The 19,399-nt window shown below is 50.9% G+C and overlaps 1 non-coding gene across 1 annotated transcript; it reads right to left on the bottom strand.

Annotated features, from left to right (window-relative positions):
* Nucleotides 1–17,431: 17,431 nt before the first annotated feature.
* On the bottom strand, nucleotides 17,432–17,596 carry LOC115309244. The gene has a single exon (XR_003916673.2). It is a non-coding gene; the product is annotated as a U1 spliceosomal RNA (small nuclear RNA).
* Between the last annotated feature and the right edge of the window lie 1,803 nt (nucleotides 17,597–19,399).

The following is a 19,399-nucleotide window of genomic DNA, read 5'->3' on the forward strand; positions in this document are numbered from 1 at the left end:
CTTTTGCCGGTTAGCAGTTTCCCTGTATTGCTTGATTTCCTCTTGCTGAGACTGGACTGTGGCTTTAAGCCTGTCGAGTTCAGACTTGAGGTAGCTGCACATGTTGCGAAGCTCTTGTGTTTCTGACCCTCCAGTGGGGGCTGGTGGGGGTGCTTGGATGTTCTGCTTCACCTTGTCAGCCCATAAAGTGCCGCTCTGTGTTTTCGTAGTATTTTTTACTCTTTCTGTATTCTCCGACGGCTCTAGGAGTCGGTGTTGTTTTTTCAATTTCTGGATGTCCTCCCGCATCCGTTTGCTCGTTGCCGACCACGTTGGGCATTTGCGATCGGTACCCAGGTAGCCTTTCTTCTTGCACCCCTGGCAGTAGGGAGTAGAGTCCGGACATCCTGGTCCCTTGGCCGGGTCAGTGTCGGCTAGGTGAGAAGTTCCACAGGTCGGGCACACCGCCTGATTCGGGCAGATGTCAGGTTTGTGGCCCAGCCTGTGGCAGTTACGGCACGTAACAGCCTTTGGCTTGTGTGGAAATACCCTCATGTAGCGCTTGCCGTAGAAGATCGACCTCGGTAGTCTCTCTCCGTCGAATGTGATGACAGCCGTATTCGACTTGCCTAGCCGACGGGCGGCCACGATGTCGACCTTCTCCGATTCGAGTTCGTGGTTGAGGACTTCGTCGCGCGGGTCCTGCTCTTTAGGGTAGATATCATAGATGATACCTTTGGTGTATGACGTGCCAAACGTGCGGAAAACTTGTACAGGAAGTGCTTCGCGCCCCTGCACTTTGATTTCTGTAATCTCACTCAGCATTTTTGCCAGCTCCTCCGTGTCCGTGCGGACCGAAATGGTGTTGGCTTGCTCAATGAGGTGCATCGAGAACGAGGCTGTAGTGCGCAGCATGGTGCATTGCGTCTTGAGTGGTTGAAGGTAAGGCTTTATCGAGACTTGAGAGTTCGTAGGGCGAACCTTGTACTCGAACAGGCGCTGTCGGGGCCGTACCGATCCGTGGGCTTGGAGTGAGGGGTCTACTCGTACCCGCTTTCTTCTCTTGTAGGTGACTGGTGTCCATTTTTCGTCGTCTGAGGGCAATGGACCTTGCCACTCGGTTGCGGCCGCACCATCTTGCGCACAGCCAGCTGTAAATATCATCAGCGCAGTTGTATCGGCGTCTTGGCGCCGACTTGCCGCTGTGATCGGCGTTTCTTGGGCTGGCGTTGTTGCTTCGGGCATAGCAACGCTTGCTGAGTTCGGCGATGAATTCGCCATCGGCGGGTTTGTCTTGTCCGATTTTTTCTTCTTGCCCTTGCTGGGTTTGTTTGGACTGGACTCTTCCAGAAAGTTCTTAAAGATGTCAATGAGGCGTTCTCTGGGAATCACCGCAAATAGAGCCTTCAGCGCGATTTCCGTTGAATCTACGTTATTGGTAGTTGTGGAAAATTCACCAAGATCGCTAGGTTGGACATTTGAGAAAAGGTACATGGAAGTGACGTAATGCAAAGGAGGAGCGTTACCTAGCAACACTCACGTGGCGGCTCTGCCCACTTTGACGCCGCTACGCCATCGCAAACTTGACACCCGTCACCCGTTGCAGCGACGTCCGGAGCCAACCACCGACGAGCGGAAGTAGCTACGCATTCCCTGAGGCGTCCCTACGCGCGGGATACTGGGTAGGATTTACTACGACGTGGGGAGCAGTTCCTGCGTTTAGCGAAGGAACGGCAACCAATCCTCTGCGTCGCTGGCCGTCGCATCTGTTCTAGTATACAGGTAAAAGTATTGAAAAACAATCAAAACCTTTTGGGCGTTGTTAAAACAAACCGCTTTTTTGTACCCTTTTGCAATACATTTAAGAATTAATTGGAGAGCAAGTTGTTCCAATATTATGCGGGATGTGCGCTACGCGCCTTCTTCAAACCAAAATGTCGAACCACGAGGAGCCGGGTGTGCCGGGGGCAGCGGAGGGGTCGGCGGAATTAACGGGGAGCGCGCGAGTGACGGCTGCTTTAGTCAGAAAATTTTTTTATCTTTCGAGAACTTGCTATTGCTGTGCTCAAATAAGAATGTTTGGCGCAACATCTGTGATAATTCTTTCAAAGTGGTCCAGTGTTTATATGGTGGTATGCTAGTCAGAGAATATATATATTTTTTTTTTCCTTTCGAAATTTAACTATTGTGCTCAAATAAGACCAGAGTGTTCAACAAGATATCTTTGATATATACTTAAGATTGCCCAATTGCTTACATGGTTCCAGTCGATGCTCAGTTTTACTTCCAAGAATGAAATATTACATTCCATATTATCACACTTTTATTCATGAAGTCACAGGTTTTTCTTTAAGAAATAAAGCAATTTTCAAAACAAACTACATGTGCACTGTCTTGAGATAACAGAATCACCTAACTTGGATGAAGTACCATAAAAGAGATAATAAAATGGAGCAGAAGGCAAGACGCTTTGAAGCATAAAATGAAACAATGTCCATGACAACAATATCCCTGGTTCAATCAGCAACTAAGAAAGCAATCTCTGCAAAAGCAAGCATTTCTTTCTAGAGGTAGTCTAAATTACTTCTGAGTTCTTTGCAGGGGCAATCCAGATGACCTGTTGGTCTGGCAACTAAACCTCCGAACCTTTTCTGTCACTGTCGACTGCGTCTTGTGCCTCCTGCTCATGAAAATAAAAAAAAGGCTCTATCGATTTCACCGCGATGCACCCGACACGTATCCGGAGGCAGCACGCTGGCTGTGCGACGAACTTCCGGTGTAGGAGCTGAAGAGAGTATGTAGCTTGTGGACGGCCATGACTGTGGAGCAGGAAGCGAAGTGTTCACTTTACGGCTTCCACGGGGAGGGCTTCACTGAGGGCAAGGATGTGACGGGGTCCTTGGTGGTCAGGACCTCAGTCGTGGTGGCGAGAGGTTCCCTGTCGCTGGCAGTGTCCGTGCTGGGCACCACCGCAGCGAGGGCGCTCAGGGGCTTCCCGACGGTGTCCCTGGTGGTCGGGACTACCGTCGTGGCGGCGGACCCCTTGAGTGTGGCGCTCCGCACGGGCACGTCTGCGGCGGGTTCCGAACCGGGCGACAAGGCGCTGCCTCAGAGCCTTCCCCCTGTCCGAGAGGCCGACCGGAAGGCCGACCGGAGGGCCGGCAGGAGCCAGCCTCTCGGGAGCCGACGCTGACCTCTCCGAGCTCGGCTCAGAACCGTCCGAGCTCGGCTCAGACTCCAACTCAAGACTCTTCAGGGTCGGAGTCTGACTCCGGTTCTGGCTCGCTCGATGCAAGGCAGATGTTGTGGAGCACTGCACATGCCGAAATAATGGCGGTGGCTGTTGAAGGGTGGTAATACAGAGCCCGGTGCCTTTGCAGACACCGGAATCTGTTTTTCAACAGCCCGATGCAACGCTCCACAACAGACCTGATCGAGGAATGCGCCTTATTAAACCGGCCGCAAGCGGTGGAGGTCGCGTGGTTCCCGGGGACAGGGGTGATGAGCCAAGGCTCCAAGGGGTAGCCGCTGTCACCTGCACATGTAGAGGATGGAACATATTACATTCTTTACTTTTTAAAATAAAAGGCAAGAAAACAGCTCTGTGCAACTATGTCAATTATAATGTGACTTAAGTGTGACTTAAAAGTGTGTTAATATTTCTGCACTACAGTTTCAGTTTACATTATGATTAATTAGCACCAGCTTGCCTGCAAACTCCCTGTTATTTCATGTAACTATGTGTTTTCCTGGTGGGTTGTATGGGATGTGTGCACGATTCCTTAGGGTTGCTGTGTTGTATGCAAGTGCATTATTAGGCCCTTGCATCCGACAGATAAAAGCTCTGTTGCTTTTGGGACCGTGGCCGTGACCTTAGGCACGGGCAGAGCAGAACAAGCTGGCCTTGTCTTTGGCAAGCAAGGGGATAAGGCGCCAGTTCGACGAACCCCTTCCCTAATCCTCGGTGGAGTTGAAGATGGGGAAAAGAGAGGGGGTGGTTAGATTGGAAAGGAGTAAGGTCCTGTTGGGACACGGAGGGTCTAATAGGAGGAGCTATGTAGGCAGACCGAAGAAGAAGGGTCAGGGAAAAGAATCCAGTGTGTGGGACAGAGACGACCCGAGGACAGATTTGGCGAGCCCCAAGTGGCCAAGGAGGAATTGATCTCATTCCGTACAAACTGACGACCGTCAAAGCGACCAGGCGAGCCCCCAGGTATCAGTGAAAGAGCTCCAACTTCATGCAAAAACCAACCAGCAAGAGGGTACAGGCAGACAGTAACAGTGAGTGGGCCGAACCGGACAGCGACTCGCACTGCAGTCGCATGCCTTGCATAGTCTATCATGTCGTGAGATTAGTGTAGTGTGGCTTTCGTAGCCTGCAGAGTGTGAGAGTTATGTGGACATAAACAGAGATTAATGGCCAAACTTTGGGTGTTGTCTCACTTCAAGGAGTTCCAGCAACTGTGTCTGTGTGCCTCACAACAAGCACAGTACGTGTGGTACTGTGGCTTTCAAGCAGCGGGAGCCACCGTGTGCGTAAGGAATGAATTTAGTATGCTCACCAAGCAGGAACCGGCCGTCGCGTGGCACCTGCCCTTGCTCGAGTTGGTTTCAGAGCCAGGAAAATTGCCACACGAAGGAGTCGTGCACCGACCCGGGATACCGTGGGTTGATGCACATTATCCGGCAGTCGGCGTCACACACCTGAAAGTGAGAGAGATATTGACATGTAATTACCTGAATCCACAAGTAGTAGATTGTACTTATGGTTCACAAAGCAGTCGCAATTTCAGAACCTTTTAAGTTATTTTGTCTGACACATGCATGTCAACACACCTTCCTGGATGCAAGGTACAACTAACTACCTTGAAACAAAAATAATGTGTTTTTTTTTTACGGAAGCTTGCACGTTTTAACAGACAAATATTATTTTTGGGAGAAGAGTCTCACGGCTCACATGCTACGTAGAGCACACGCTCGCGCAGTCGTGAGACCCCACAGCCCGCAGTCATAAAACGGCATACTTAAACCGTATCGGCAATACGTTTTTTTTTTCGTTTTTTTCTAGAGATTTGGGGCGCGTTTTGACAACGTAAAATGAGTGTACTTACCACCATCACGTTGAGGGCGTAGAAGTACTTGCGGCACCAGTACGCCGCCTTCGTGACGGTGGGGTCGTTCTTGGACGGGCCGACGATGGAGACCATGGTCCCGTCCACGCAACCGATGACGCCGGGTATCCTGCCGAGCAGCCTGAAGCCCTTCTCCGCGTCGAACCTCTCGCTCGGCGTCTCGGGGAAGTGGATCCAGCCACGCTGGACCCCGAGACGACGCACGATAGCGACGGACACGGCGCGGACCGCAACGCTGACTGTCTTTTGGTCCCGCGCTACGTGTTCGTCGCTCGCCACCATGCCTTGGAAGCTCCCCGTGCCGTAGAAGCGCAGTGCACACAACACTTGAAGCTCCACAGTCATGACCGTCCACGAGGTACGCACTCTCCTCACCTCCGGTTCCTCGCGAAGTTCGTCGCGAAGTTCGTCGCGAAGTTCGTCAACCACCGCACCACGATCTTGGGCAGGCGGTATTGCTTCCGAAAGATCTCCTCCGGGAGCTCGAATGCATCGCGGTGTTCCCGATACAGCCTTTCGGGCGAAAAAAAAAAAGCTCTATTAAAGAAAAAGTCGAATTGACGAGACGACGACGCCTCGCCGCCGAAAACATGCTGCCAATGACACCTAGTTCCGAGCAAGTACCTCTTGAAACGTACTCGGTACAAAACGAAACGTCATTTTGTTGTCACGTCCGGTAGCCGACTCCGCCCAGTTTTGCCGACTCCGCCCACATTTTTCTAGGGAAATTACGTCACTTTTGTTTCCAACCAATCAGACGTGATGACGTCACTTCCGTGTACTAAAAAAAGGTACATGTACAATGTCGAACCTAGCTATCCAAGAAAAGGTTTCTCCTCCGCAGTGCGTTTTGCGGGTGCGATCAGCGAAGTGGGAAGCTGGTCCGTCGCGGCGGCGGCAGGACTTGCTTGGCTTGCTGGGCGCGTGTCCATCTCCTCAAGGTTCCCGTCCACGGATAAGGCCGCGGCGGGTGAGAAGCTGAAAGTCGGTGGGGTGTTCGAGGATATCGGTATTAGGTACTAGGCCTAATAGCGGGAGCTCAAGAAAACGCGTCCGAACTCGTCGGTAGCTTCTTCTTTCTCCCCTTCGTAACACGGTATGTACACTTTGTTATTGGTATGCCATTTTTATTCTGACAGACTGCACGTGCAATGCCGGTCCAACCTTTCTTTGCCGAGTGTCGCGATCGTAAAAGATCGGTCCCGAAGCGCTTACCAACAGCGCGAATATAGCACTTCCATCAAACGCGCGCGTCCGCTCCGAGTGTGAACAGGTTTTTACGTGGCCCTTGCTGACACTTGTAGTTCAAACGTATATTTTTTAACTTCGGCTCGCTGCTGGATTTCCGAGACCGCGAAAAACGCCGCGGCAATTTGTTTCCATCTACGTCGCTTTGCAAACGACTAACACGGGCCGCCTTTTACCAACAATGACAGTTGGGTTGACGTCTGGAGTATTCACCGGAAGACTCGCCGCACTTCCCAACAGGCATACCGGCGTATGGGACTAGTCCCATGCTGTCGCTGTAGCGCAACATATCTCATTGAATTTCGCTCAGCTGCGATGCGGCGATGAGAGGCGCCGATTCAGAAAATACGTCGGTGACATCAGCGAAGTAAAACCTACCGGCGCACTCCAACTCGTCGCCGCCAAAGTACTGTAGCTAAAGCTCCCATTCTCCTACTGCCGAGAGAACTTCCATTTCCGGAAACAGCGGACGTCACGGCTCGTTTTGCGGTCAGTTGGAGAGAAAGAAAAAGTCGATATTTCATTGATTTTTTGTGTAGAAGTTAATAAACCGAGACGAAAGCGGATGCCTGTTCGGCATTCAGTGAACATTGACGGTTCAATGTAAAAGTTATCTGGAAAAAGTAGAAAGGTCATTTCATGGTCCCTTTAATTTCAATAATCCCATCTATTACCAGTGAACTACAACTGAAATTTGTTCATCTGGAGCCTTACACGTATTTTGTTTGTCAAACGTCCCCTTCTTGTTACTTCATTGGGCGAAAAGCAAGCCGCATCCTCACAGGGTATCAAAGTTGAACCCGGCGTTTACGCATTAACTTTTAAGGAAACGTAATAAATTCGACCTCGCTACAGCTGCACAGAAGTTACTATGATGTCTTCCTCGTGTCATCATATATCTCCCACTCAAATTTTATGCTAATAGAAGATTAACTTTTCGCAAACGCTGAGATCGGCTACCTACGACGGAGGCCCTACCAAGCGTCCCCTACTCCTCGCTAAGCCTTTTTGGACGAGCTTTTACTGACGCCCAAGATCTGTGCCTGAACGGTGTGTCTAAAATTATCTCGGCGTACTCAGGTTGGAAGAAAGCAAACACATAACAAATATTATGGCCATTAGCAACCGTCAAACGCGCCTTGAATTCGTTCGTTTGGCGCACCCGTCCGGCGCACTTCCGGCGAACGGTGCGACATTCTTCACACAAGTAGTAGATGGTTCTTTGTTCTTCTCGATGCGCCACGGACTCTCCCGATGTCATCAGCGAGAAGGCTCGATGAGGTTTGGTATGGGGTAGGTATACTTTATATACAGGGAATCACGATACAACAACTTTTACGAAGCAGGAAGGGAACTTTCTGGCCGCCCCGCGGACCCTCTCCGCGGCTACTCGAGGTGAGGCCTGCCCACCTAGCTCCAGGCAAGAACCCCTTTTCCAGTCAAGACCACGCTTAAATACCAGCGCATACGCGCTGCTTACAATCCCCCCAAGTGAAAGAACATAGAAAAAAGCTCCGAACACTGACATCACTTTTCTCCAGCGCCATTCGTCAAAACTGACATCATTTCTTCAGACGCTTTGCTATTTGCCAAAACTGACATCACTCCTTCAGAGGCTTTGCCATTCGTCGGTTCTGATGTCAGGTCTTGCGCAACTCTCATACAACCTTGGCACTCCGGAATGCAATGCTGCTCGTCCATCCATCGGAGCACGGAGAGGAAACATGACACCCCGGCCAGCGTCCCGCAAAGGGCAATCTCTTTACGGGGATGCATTAGTCACGAATGCGAAGGTGGCGGCGCCCGGCAACACATAGAGCACGCCGAGAAAGCGATAAACAATGACGCCAGACCTTACACCTCCCTTCCAAGATCCATTAATCTAAACCAAGATTAATTGGACTACAAACACAAAACGAGGTCCGGTGTCATTACAACACCACAAAATTAAGTCGTGCACACTTCAAGGGTTACGCGAAATATAGGGGTATGAAAACACCATTGAACACTCAACGAGTCCACGAGACAAATGTTCATTCCCTCCGCGGAAGTTCGTATTGGCACACAAAAGTCACAGCACTTTTCGTGTAGTCCACGAGGCCACATTCCACGCCTGCTTGCTATGGTGCTCGAGCCGGCAGTGCTTCCCAGCAACCGTTAGGGAGCCTATACACCAACTCAACTCACCTACGTCACGCCGCGGTGGTGGCGCGCCGGACGCACTTCCGCTCTGGGGCGGTGGGCAGAAGTCGCCTTGCCAGACATGCATTCCTGTGTTCCCTTGGAAGAAACGAGACAAAAAACCTGCCTTCTCGTCAAAATGCTGCGATGGGGGCTGTACCAAGAGAGTCTGGAAAGGTTTGAAGATCAGTTTTCATGTGTTTCTGCCCCCTCCGTTCGTCCGAGAACGTGGATAGCATCCGTGAAAAGGGCAAACCAGACGCTGTCGAACTACGATTGCGTGTGCGGGCCACAATTTGTGGTCGCCAGATGTATTTGCTTTGTTCCAACATGAACGCGAGAAAACCCCCAAGTTGTCCGGACCACTCACGGATTCAGTGCGTCTTCAAATTCACACGGCCGCCTGATCATTCGAACTCTCGCCTGCTCTTTCAAAGTTGTCTGCTTTTTGTCGTCTGCTCTTTCAAACAAAAGCGGCCCGTAGACCAAACTGACCCGGTGATTGCAATAAGAAGTAATTGCAAGCCTCAAAAGACTTAAGTAGGATCGGTGTAAACAGTAGATACAAGATGTTAATTATTGGTACAGGTGGCCATCACCTACTTGTTACGCTTGGTCTGTTCCCGCTTCCGATTTTCAGTATCGACGTCGATCATCGCCGCTACCTTTTACACTTTTGCAGCACGAGCGACGTCGCGACCGAAAATAACTACAAGAATCTCATCATGGTTTTGGCGTCCATTCTGCAGCGTTCATGCGAATGAATCGCCGCACGTCAAACTATTTACGGAAAGTTTAGCGGCGTAACGAGCCTTGATAATTTCGCTCAGGCGATTGAAGTTGTAAGACCTTGCGATGAGGACGTAGAATCGACAACTCCAACGCGACAAAAGAGTATGCAGACTCGCACAGACGCCGACAACGTGACATTCGAATGGTTTGTTGACGCGGGACGCGGTGCTTCTTGCCCGTACTCCATTGCGCGTGCGTTCCAACTGTCGTCTGCTCTTTCAAACTTGGCTGCTCTTTGTCGTCAGTTCGTTCAAACGACAGCGGCCCGTAAACCAAACGTTGACCCGGTAATTGCGATAAGAACGAAGTGCAGGCCTCAAAACACTTTTGAAGGTTGGTTGGGGTAAGTCGGCTAAGTGTAAACAGATACAAGAAGTTGTTGATCATTGTTACCAGTGGCCATCACCGACTTGTAATGCCCGATTCTACTTGCGGTTTTCAGTATCGATGTTCACCATCTCAGCTACGGTCCACGCTTTTGCAGTCCGAGCGACGTCGCGAATGAAAATAGCGAGCAGAATCTCATCGTAGGAGTCAGGCTTTAGCGCCCATTCTGCGGCGTCCACGTGAAATGAATCGCCGCACGTCACATTATTCACGCAAAGTTTTGCCTCGATAGTTTAGCTGAAGCCGCTCAAGTAGTCAGACATTGTTAGGAGGACGTAGAATTAACAATTCCAACGCGAAAAAGAGCACGGGGACTCCCACCGACGCCGACAACAACGCAATTCAATGGTTTGTTTATGAGCGACGGCGGGCTTCTTGCCCACCATCCACCGCGCATGCGCGGCGCCGGTGGCGTCCGCTAGGGGCGCTCCGGTTTGTTTGTAAACATGAGTTGGTGTATAGATAGGGCATCCGCATTTGTATGGGTGCTGCCCTTGCGGTGACGGATTATCACGTTGTAACGCTGTAGCGCTAAGGCCCAACGTGTGGGTTTTGCGCCCTTGGGCACGCTGCTCGTAAGGTACGAGAGCGGGTTATGGTCGGTAACGACGGTTACCTGGGTGCCGAAGACCCGCGTCTCAAACTTCTTTAATCCCCAAATCACCCCGAATGCTTCGCGTTCGATCGTGGCCCACCGCGTTTGCGTTGGCGTGAACCGATGACTTGCGAAGGCGATCGGTATTTCGGAGCCGTCGGCGGCTATCTGTGCTAAACAGGCACCGACGGCCACCATCGAGGCATCAGTGTGGAGCACATACGGCTTTCCCGGGTCAGGGGTGGCCAGCGACACGGCCTCGCAGAGGGCTTGCTTGAGGGCTTTAAATGCCTCACTGTGGGCTTCAGGAGGCCAAGGTATCTGAGTAGGCACCCCTTTCCCAGTGAGTTGCGTCAGCGGCCGAGCTATCTCTGCAAAGTTAGGAACGTAGCTACGGTAATAGCCACAGAGGCCGAGGGCGCTCCTCAGCTCTTTCTTTATCTGGGGCACCTGGAGTCCCTCAATGGCCGCCACTTTCTCGGGATCTGGACCATGCTTTCCAGAACCTACAATATGCCCCAGATAGCGAATAGAAGGCCTAGCCACCTGACACTTTTCAAGGTTTGCATGCAAGCCTGCCGCCTGTAATGCTGTAAAAACCCTGTGTAGGTGCTCAACGTGTTGTTTTAGCGACGTACTGAACACAGCTATGTCGTCTGGATAGGCGCACGCGTAGTCTTCGTGACCTGCCAGTACGTGATTCATATTTCTCTGGAAAGTCGCCGCCGCGTTTTTGAGGCCGAAGGGCATCGCCCTCCATGCCAACTGACCACAGTGCGAGATGAACGCCGTACAAAGCTGAGAATCCTCGGCCAACGGCACCTGCCAGTAACCGCGTCGCAGGTCTATGAGCGTGATGAACTCGACCGCCCCCACGCGCATGATGAGCTCCTGTGGGTGTCCCATTGGGAAGGCATCTGTTTCCGACACTGCATTAAAGGGGCTATGCAACGGCATTGGGTAGGAATATTTCTTACTTTACACCAGCTTCCTGGCACTAGTGGGACCCAAGAATACTCGAATGCAACACCACTGACCAAAAAGCGTCTTTGTCGCGGCGGAATTCAAAGGATGAAAGCGGAGATTTTCTTTCAGTCTCTCCTTCCACAGCCGCCCTTTGCTGCTTCGCGAAATTTGATGACGGAGCTGTGGGGACAATGGCAACAGTACGATTCCCGGGAATGCGTCATCGAGCTTTGCGGTGACGATATTCAAATGCTGCTCACACAGTGGACGCGAAGACTGCGTACGCATTCGATCTGGGCTAGTGACAATCGCTGCCTCGACATGCATTCGGGTAGTGGCCCGTGTCCAATCGCTGCAATGACGACAATAGCCGAGCCAAAACAATGTCTGGAACTCAGCGCGTTTCCTGTGTTTTGCCAACTCCAGCGCGTGGCTATGATCTACATTGGCGGCATATAATCGGCTCCAGATCACGTGGCCGCTTGTTCTGGCTGCGAGTTGAGAGGATGAAGGGTGCTCGTTTTTCTTTAATTTTTTTCTGGAACTTCTATTGCGTGGGGTGAAAAACGAACGCGTGTTTCATAGGTCATTAAAGTCAGGGATCCGTTTTAAGCGGTATTTGCGCAAAATACAAAAATTGTTGCATCGCCCCTTTAAGCGCGCGGTAATCGATGCACAAGCGCACCGACCCATCTTTCTTTGGTACGCATACGATCGGGTGTGCGAACGCGCTTTCACATCGGTATATCAAACCTAACTCCAGCAGCTCTCTGATCTGTTCAGTAACCTCCCCCTTTAAGGCGTCAGGAATCCTATAGGGGCGGCCGCGCTTTGGGCTAGCGCCTTCGATGAGCTTCACGCGGTGTTCCCCCACTCGCGCGATACCCGGCTGGCCCGAGAAGAGCGCGTGGTGCTCGAACGCAGCACCTATACGGGCAGCTGTTTCTTCATCGATGTGCGCGGTCTTTTCATGATCGAGGATTGGACGCGCCTGACCAGGCTCGGCTGCTCGCGGAGTGTATTCTACCTCCCCGAAGTCACAGTCATCGTGAAACATAACGCTCACCGATGCAACTTCGCAAACGTAGGGGCGCAGTTTGTTCGCGTGTACTAGCATGCGGCGGCCATCGCGCGTCTGCACGTAGTACGAGTGCTCACGATACCTTTCCGTTACTGTGCACGGCCCCAGCCACTTCGGGTACATTTTCCCTGCGCGGTTTGTGTCAAAGACGAGGACCGCGTCGCCCTCGTTAAACACCTTTAACATGGCGCGTTTGTTGTAGTGCGACGCGTACGCCTCCTGTTGCTTGCTTGTGGTGAGCTCCGCGGCGTCAGCTGCGAGCTCTAGTTGCATTTTCAATTTCTCTAAGCAGTCCGCGGGAGCGTCCGCTAACTCCGCTGGGATCTCAATATCACCTGCCCAGCTTCTCCCGAGGATAGCGAGAGGCCCGACCGGGTCTCTACCGTAAAGCATCCGGAAAGGCGACACTCCCGTTGTGTCGTGGGGGACCTCTCGGTAGGCCCACAGCAAGAAGGGGACGAATCGATCCCAGTCTCGGGCGTCTCTCTCGATTACGTGAAACAACATATTTTTGAATACACGGTTCCACCTTTCCACGGACCCGTTACTTTCCGGGTGGTCAGGGGTCAAGAACCGTGGGGTGCAACCCAGTCTCGCGAGAAACTCGCTAGTAAGTGCAGCTGTGAAATTCGTTCCGCAGTCCGAACACACTACTTCTGGTACTCCTGTCCTGGTGAACACGGTCAGCAGCGCATCACATGTCGCCTTGGCTGACAGTGATTTTAGGCAAACCACCTCTGGCCAGCGTGTGCACAAGTCTATGACACACAATGCATAGCGGTGCCCTCTGGCTGAAGGTGGGTCGATAGGGCCGATCACGTCAATGTTGACTTTCTGAAATGGGAACTTCGGGCGCGTGAGCGGTGCTATCGGCACCCTATCGGACTGCCGTCTGTCTGATCGAACCTGACAACTGTGACATCCGTTGCAATGGTCGCGAATGTCTTTCTCCATGCCTGGCCAGTAAAAACTGTACTTAATGCGCGCTTTTGTTTTGCGGAAGCCGAGGTGACCGCCCCAGTAGGACTCTTGGGCCAGGCGAAGCACAGTGCTGCGGCGCGACTCGGGTAGTAATAACTGCAGCACTTTCTGACTTGATCTTTATGGTACAGCAATCCGTCTACTATTGACATGCCCGCCTTGCCACCTTTTGCGTTTTGCCAAGCCCGTCGTAATGACTCGTCATCTCGCTATTCATTACGGAACTTTCGCGCGTCACTGGTTTGCATTACCTCAGCTTCAAGATTCGGCTCCTCTCGCTCTTCTCCGGGGATATCAGGTGGTGGGAGCACATCGGTTGAAACCGTGTTGGGATCCGGTGGCTCGAACAGGTTCTCCTGTTCCTGTCCCTGCTCTCCCTGCTCCACAAGCCATGCTCCCTTGACGCCTCGCCTCTTTCTCAATTTCCTCCTTACTCTCCTCACTTACCATGCCAACGTGACCACATCACGTGACCGTAGCTAGCCTTCGTCTTGCTACGGGGTACTAGAATATACCACAGTCTAGCCTTCGGTGTGATAAAACCTACCGGACGGAGCGCACGCAAGCGTGCAAAGGGTCCCTGTACAATCAACCATCCATCTCACACGTGACATGTCACGTGCACCAATCGCCAGACAGATCTGCGGTCACGCTGGGCACAAAATCGTTTAAACTTTTTATGGCTAGGCTTCACCAATATTGCAACGTGCCCCCTCCTAGTACTTCTAACCTCCTTGTTCGGAAGCACTGATCTCTACTGTAGTAGGCTGGATCGGGGGGATCGGTGGCCGAGTGGTCTAGCGCACACCAGCTCGGAGCACGTGGAGCGAAAGCTCGCGCTGCAGAACCCAGGGATCCTGGGCTCGCGCCCCACCCCTGCCCGTTTCGATCTGGATGAGCATCGTACCGGCGTGCGGTCGTGTATCACTACTGCGTGATGCACGTTAAAGACCCCAGGCTAGCGGCTGTACCGCACTGGCTAAATTTCTCATCTACAGCTGGGAGACTCGTCGCCCCTGTGAGGCAGACCAAGTTCTAGGCTGTATAAACACACACACAACCCAATTTAGGCTGGATCGCGGATCGGGAGCCCGTCGGTGTCGCCACCGGCGGCCATTGCTTGACACCAGGCAATACACGCAAGTATATGGGAGAAACGCACAAAAGTAAGAATATTGAAGCATGTACGCTGTGCTCGGAGGCGAGTGTTTTATGGTGTGCTGCGATCCTTATGTCGGGAGTTTGGAGATCGAATCGGTATTCGTCAAACGTTCGAACGCCGATTAAAAAAATCAAACGTACCGGAGCACCTACGGCTGAGCTGGCAAGCTTGCTTTCGTACTGGAGTAAACAAAGGAACTTGTCGTCAATGAGACCGTCCTCGGGGAAGCCCAGAAGTTCATATGAATGACAAAGAAGTCCCATCTCGACAGTGGCTTTCCGGGAGTGAGCAAATTCCGCGTAGCAAAGCCTTCGAGCTTGTCGTCTGCTTAACCCAACTCAACGAAACCGCCAAGACTCTGCGGTAATTCTAGGTAACTCTCACCTCATTGAGCTGCACTACAGCGGAGTCACTCTCGACCACAAAATATTTATTTGTAAGAACTGCGAGGGCTGTCAGTTTTAATGTTTGTACGCAAGCTATTTGACGGGCTTATCGAAAAGCATCCGAAACGTTTCAGTGCCGACAACAGCTTAAAAACGGGGGAAACGGATCTTTTTCTCGTTTTCCCCATAGAGTCCCATGCATTGGCTGGTGTCAATCAATGGCCGCCGGTGGCGACACTCAGCCCCAGCTGCTGAGGCTGCGGTCCGCGATCCAGCCTACTACAATAGAGAGCAGTGTCCGGAAGAGTAGCCGAATCTTAAGTAGGGGTGTCGCGAACTTTTGTCGAACCAGATTTTTTGGTCGAACTTTCAGGCTTCGAACTTTTCGCCAGATTCGACCGGTTCGACTTTGTGGACAGTGTGGCCAGCCCTTGATACAAGCATGTCTAGGTTTGGAGATTTTTTTTTTTATGCAAAGGGTTATTTTATTTTGTGAACAGCTGCAATTAAAAGAAACTAAATCTAATCGCTGAAGAAGTTAATAAATTAATTTTTAGTACTGTGTTAACTGAAATAGCCAATCAGCGCTGCACTTAATTCATCTCTTAGCCATTACCATCCAATCCGAAGCCAACGAGCCAGCCTGACGCGCATGCGCACCCGAGTCGAACCTCGATACAAAATTCGTCGAACTTTCCACTAAAAGTTCGAAAAAGTCGAACCTGGTCGAACTCGAACCGCGGCCGGTTCGCGACACCCCCATATCTTAAGTAGGGGTGTCGCGAACTTTTGTCGAACCAGATATTTTGGTCGAACTTCCGGGCTTCGACTGGGTCGACCGGTTCGACGAACCTTCGAACTTTTAACCAAATTCGACCGGTTCGACTTTGTGGACAGTGTGGCCAGACCTTTATAAAAGCATGTCTAAGTTTGGAGAACTTTTTTTATGCGAAGGGTTATCTTTAAATTTATGAACAGTTGCAATTAAAGAAACCAATTCTAATCACTGAAAAAGTTAATACCTTAATTGTTTTGTGCTGTATTAACTGAAATAACCAATCAGCGCTGCACTTAATTCATCTCTTAGCCATTATCATCCAATCCGAAGCCAACTGGCCAGCCTGTCGCGCATGCGCACACGTGTCGAACCTCAATGGAAGGTTCGTCGAAATTTCCACCAAAAGTTCGAAAAAGTCGAACCTGGTCGAACTCGAACCGCGGCCGGTTCGCGACACCCCTAATCTTAAGCGATTCGGAAAGATTCGGAGCGTTGCCATGGTTGCCAGATCACGTTAGTGAGTGTTTCAACTTTTCGTGATATTAAATTCACTAAATTCTACGCAGTGCACACAATAACGTTATATAAAATCCTAGTAATAAATAAAAGTTCCGCTTTGTTCATATTATTTTGGATGTTTGTCGAGAACGGTAGTCAGACATAGCGGGAAAATTGGTTTCGGTTCCGGATTACGACCAGAATAGGCATGCTTGGTGCACGTGGAAATGCAAGCGCATGTTTTCATCACCATAAGAGATGGATGCCGCACGTGCTGTTCGGTACGGGCACATTTCGTGTCCATAATTAAGGTCCTAGTGGCACACACCACACAAGTGAGTATGTTCGATTCGATTATCTCCAACGTGCGTCCACTGAGGTATTGTTATCGGAACACGGGAAACAACCTGAAACTCCTTGCGCCTTACTATTACAGTATCCCGTGCTGCATTTGTACCTTTCTGGTTAATGATATGCGATTTAGTTACAGTAACGTTTCACAGCCGACTTGCTGCTGAGTACGGAGAAACGACAGTGAGAATTAGTGACGTTTTTCTTCGCCACCGGTGCCGGTACGCGGTCGAAGTTGTGACGAGCAACATTCATCTCAGACATACGCAAATCTAGAGAAAGAGACGAATCATTTCCTTGCCTGAATATATATTTATTGTGCGTTGTGCCACCATTATGTACACTACACAACATTTTGCTACATTTTACCGATCACCGCGAAAGCGCACAGAAACCGAGACCGTGCATTAGTTGGGCCTACGTCAACCACACCTGTTTTTAAACAGGCCCTGTTTAAAAACAGACCAGGGTTAAGAATGCCAGTACAGCACATACCATACTTTGAAATACACAAGACGAAATCTGGTTATATGCAGAAAGAGTACCCATAGTCGGTGACAAGTCAAGAACGGAGTGGAAGGTCCTCCCACCTCTTTGCGCTGTAGAGCGAAGCCAACGCGGGAGAGGAGGCGACCTCCTCTCCATTGTTCGCTCCGCTGAAGTGAAAAGGGGTGGGACTTCCACTTCTTTCTTGACCTGTCACCAACTAAATATAAAAAAAAAAAAAGACACGTTGCCGTTTACCACCAGTTTCAATCTCCAGATATTCCTCGCGGGAAGTTAGGAAATTTCCAAATCTGTCCGAATCTCCGGTGATTCGGACCCATTATTCATTACTCATCACAACGCATGGTCGAGTTCATCGGCGCGCGTGGAAACGCTGAATTAGTTCTTTCTTTGGCACTTGAATAGGGAGGGGGATAGCGCGAACGCTGCTCCCCCACTACCAAAAATTGCATGCCCCATCTATCTCAGTTTGAGAAAGTGGCAGGGGTCAACACGGCCGGTGTGCAATGGTCGCGCCTCACCCTGAGGGCTCTGCCTCATTGATCACAGATGCCCCGACACCAGGTAAGTATGCAAAGGTACAGCGAGAAAACAGGGGTCTCTCCAGACGAGGTTCCTGTTTGCTTCGGTGAGTTGGTTTAGATTAATGAAATGTGTTTAATATATATTATATTTTGAGCGCTTGTGATTCAATGTTGAACGATGCCCCGGGGTTTGCCAACGTTCTCTTATCTGTCTAATCTCTTATTTTGGCAGGTATATTTGTTATCGCGATTTTTATTATCATTTTGGAGCGCGCCGGGATCGACTTTTCTGGCGCGCGCCTATTTCATGGGCGATTGGAATCGAGAGGAGGAGGAGGGGGAAACTTTATTATTCCTCCGGGATTAGGTATTGGGGATGGTGAAGGCCCAGAGGGCCGCCGCGATCGCCAGGTCCCGGGAGGTGGTCAGGATAGAGTGCCTTCATGTGCGCTCTGCACATGAAGGCACTCTATCCTGGTTCTTTACGGGTTCTAGCCTGGTTCTTTCACGGGAGCGGGATTCCACTCCCCGTTTATTCGTACAATAAAACACAACGCTACAAAACACTTAATCTAAACTACAAATACACGCGACATTACACAAATATTTACAAACACACGTTAAGCCCAAAGCTAAACACAAAGAAGGCCCCCAGGCCTCGTGTCCCGCGATTACCCTAGATCCGGTCGCCACCCACTTGCCTGCGTCTCGGTCTCGTCCGGAGTTCTCAGAGGCCTCTCGCCCCCTGGCCCACCGAGTATATATCTCGATCGATGGGCGAGGAGATTTCTCCTCGCCCGCCACGGGGGCGCCTGCAGAGCCATCCAGTGGCTAGGAGAGAAAGCGGCACGTCGGGAGCCGAATTCGAGATCCCGATCGACCCCGCGACGACACGACCATGTGATCGTGTCTGAGGCGAGGCAGCTACTTAGCTGCCTCGCAGCCAAACTGGCAGAGTGGTTTGATAGGCGCCCTCGTGAATACATGGTGCGCCATAATTCAGAGAAACGGAGTTGCTGGCTTCCAAAACGCCTGTGGTGTGAGTGTTGACGGTTTTTTGGAACTTTTAATATTTTACTTGGAGTCGACTTTTATTCTTTTTGAGGGCCGCCATTACGTGCAGAGGGCCGGTATCTGCATTGGTTCCTGTGCAGCCCCAGTGCTTTGTGATATTTTTTTGGCCAAGTATGACCGAGCCATTGAGAATGCCTTGAAAGGCAAACCTGTGACCAAGTTGTTTAGGTATGTAGACGATTATTTAGTGATTTTGCAAAACTGGGAAAACCTAACTGTATCTGAAATTGTTGAAGATGTGATGAGCGTGTTTAGAGGAAGTTCTAGAGGCCTCAAGTTCACCTTTGAACGCCAGGTTGGGCAGTTTCTACAGTTTCTGGATTTGCGAATGCAATTCACAGGGGACCACGTGTGCTGGGGTTACAAACCTCGTACCCAGAAGGAAATCCTCCCCTATGATTCGGCGCATTCGAAGTTGGTTAAACGGAGCATTGCGTCGTCATGTCTAGAGACGGCAATTGGAAAATCGTGTCACCATGCCATGCACGACAGCCTCTGTCGTCAGGTCAAGAGACTTGGAAGCGCAGGGTATCCAACTTCCCTTATGCTCGCAGTGGCTGAGAAACTTCTGAAGAAGTTCCGGGTCGAAAGCCAAAAGGACAAGCAAAAAAAGAGAGCAAGACCCCACGTGATGCCATACTTACACAGGGTGTCACACAATATAAAAAAAGTGGCGGAAAGGTTCGAGGTACCTCTGGTCTTCTCAGCACCATGTAAACTGGCTCAGCTATGTCAGAGGATAAAAAAAAGAAAAAGATAAGCGGCAATGCACAGTGA

Source organism: Ixodes scapularis, unplaced genomic scaffold, assembly GCF_016920785.2.
Source record: "Ixodes scapularis isolate PalLabHiFi unplaced genomic scaffold, ASM1692078v2 PGA_scaffold4__175_contigs__length_147842914, whole genome shotgun sequence".
NCBI lineage: Eukaryota > Metazoa > Arthropoda > Arachnida > Ixodida > Ixodidae > Ixodes > Ixodes scapularis.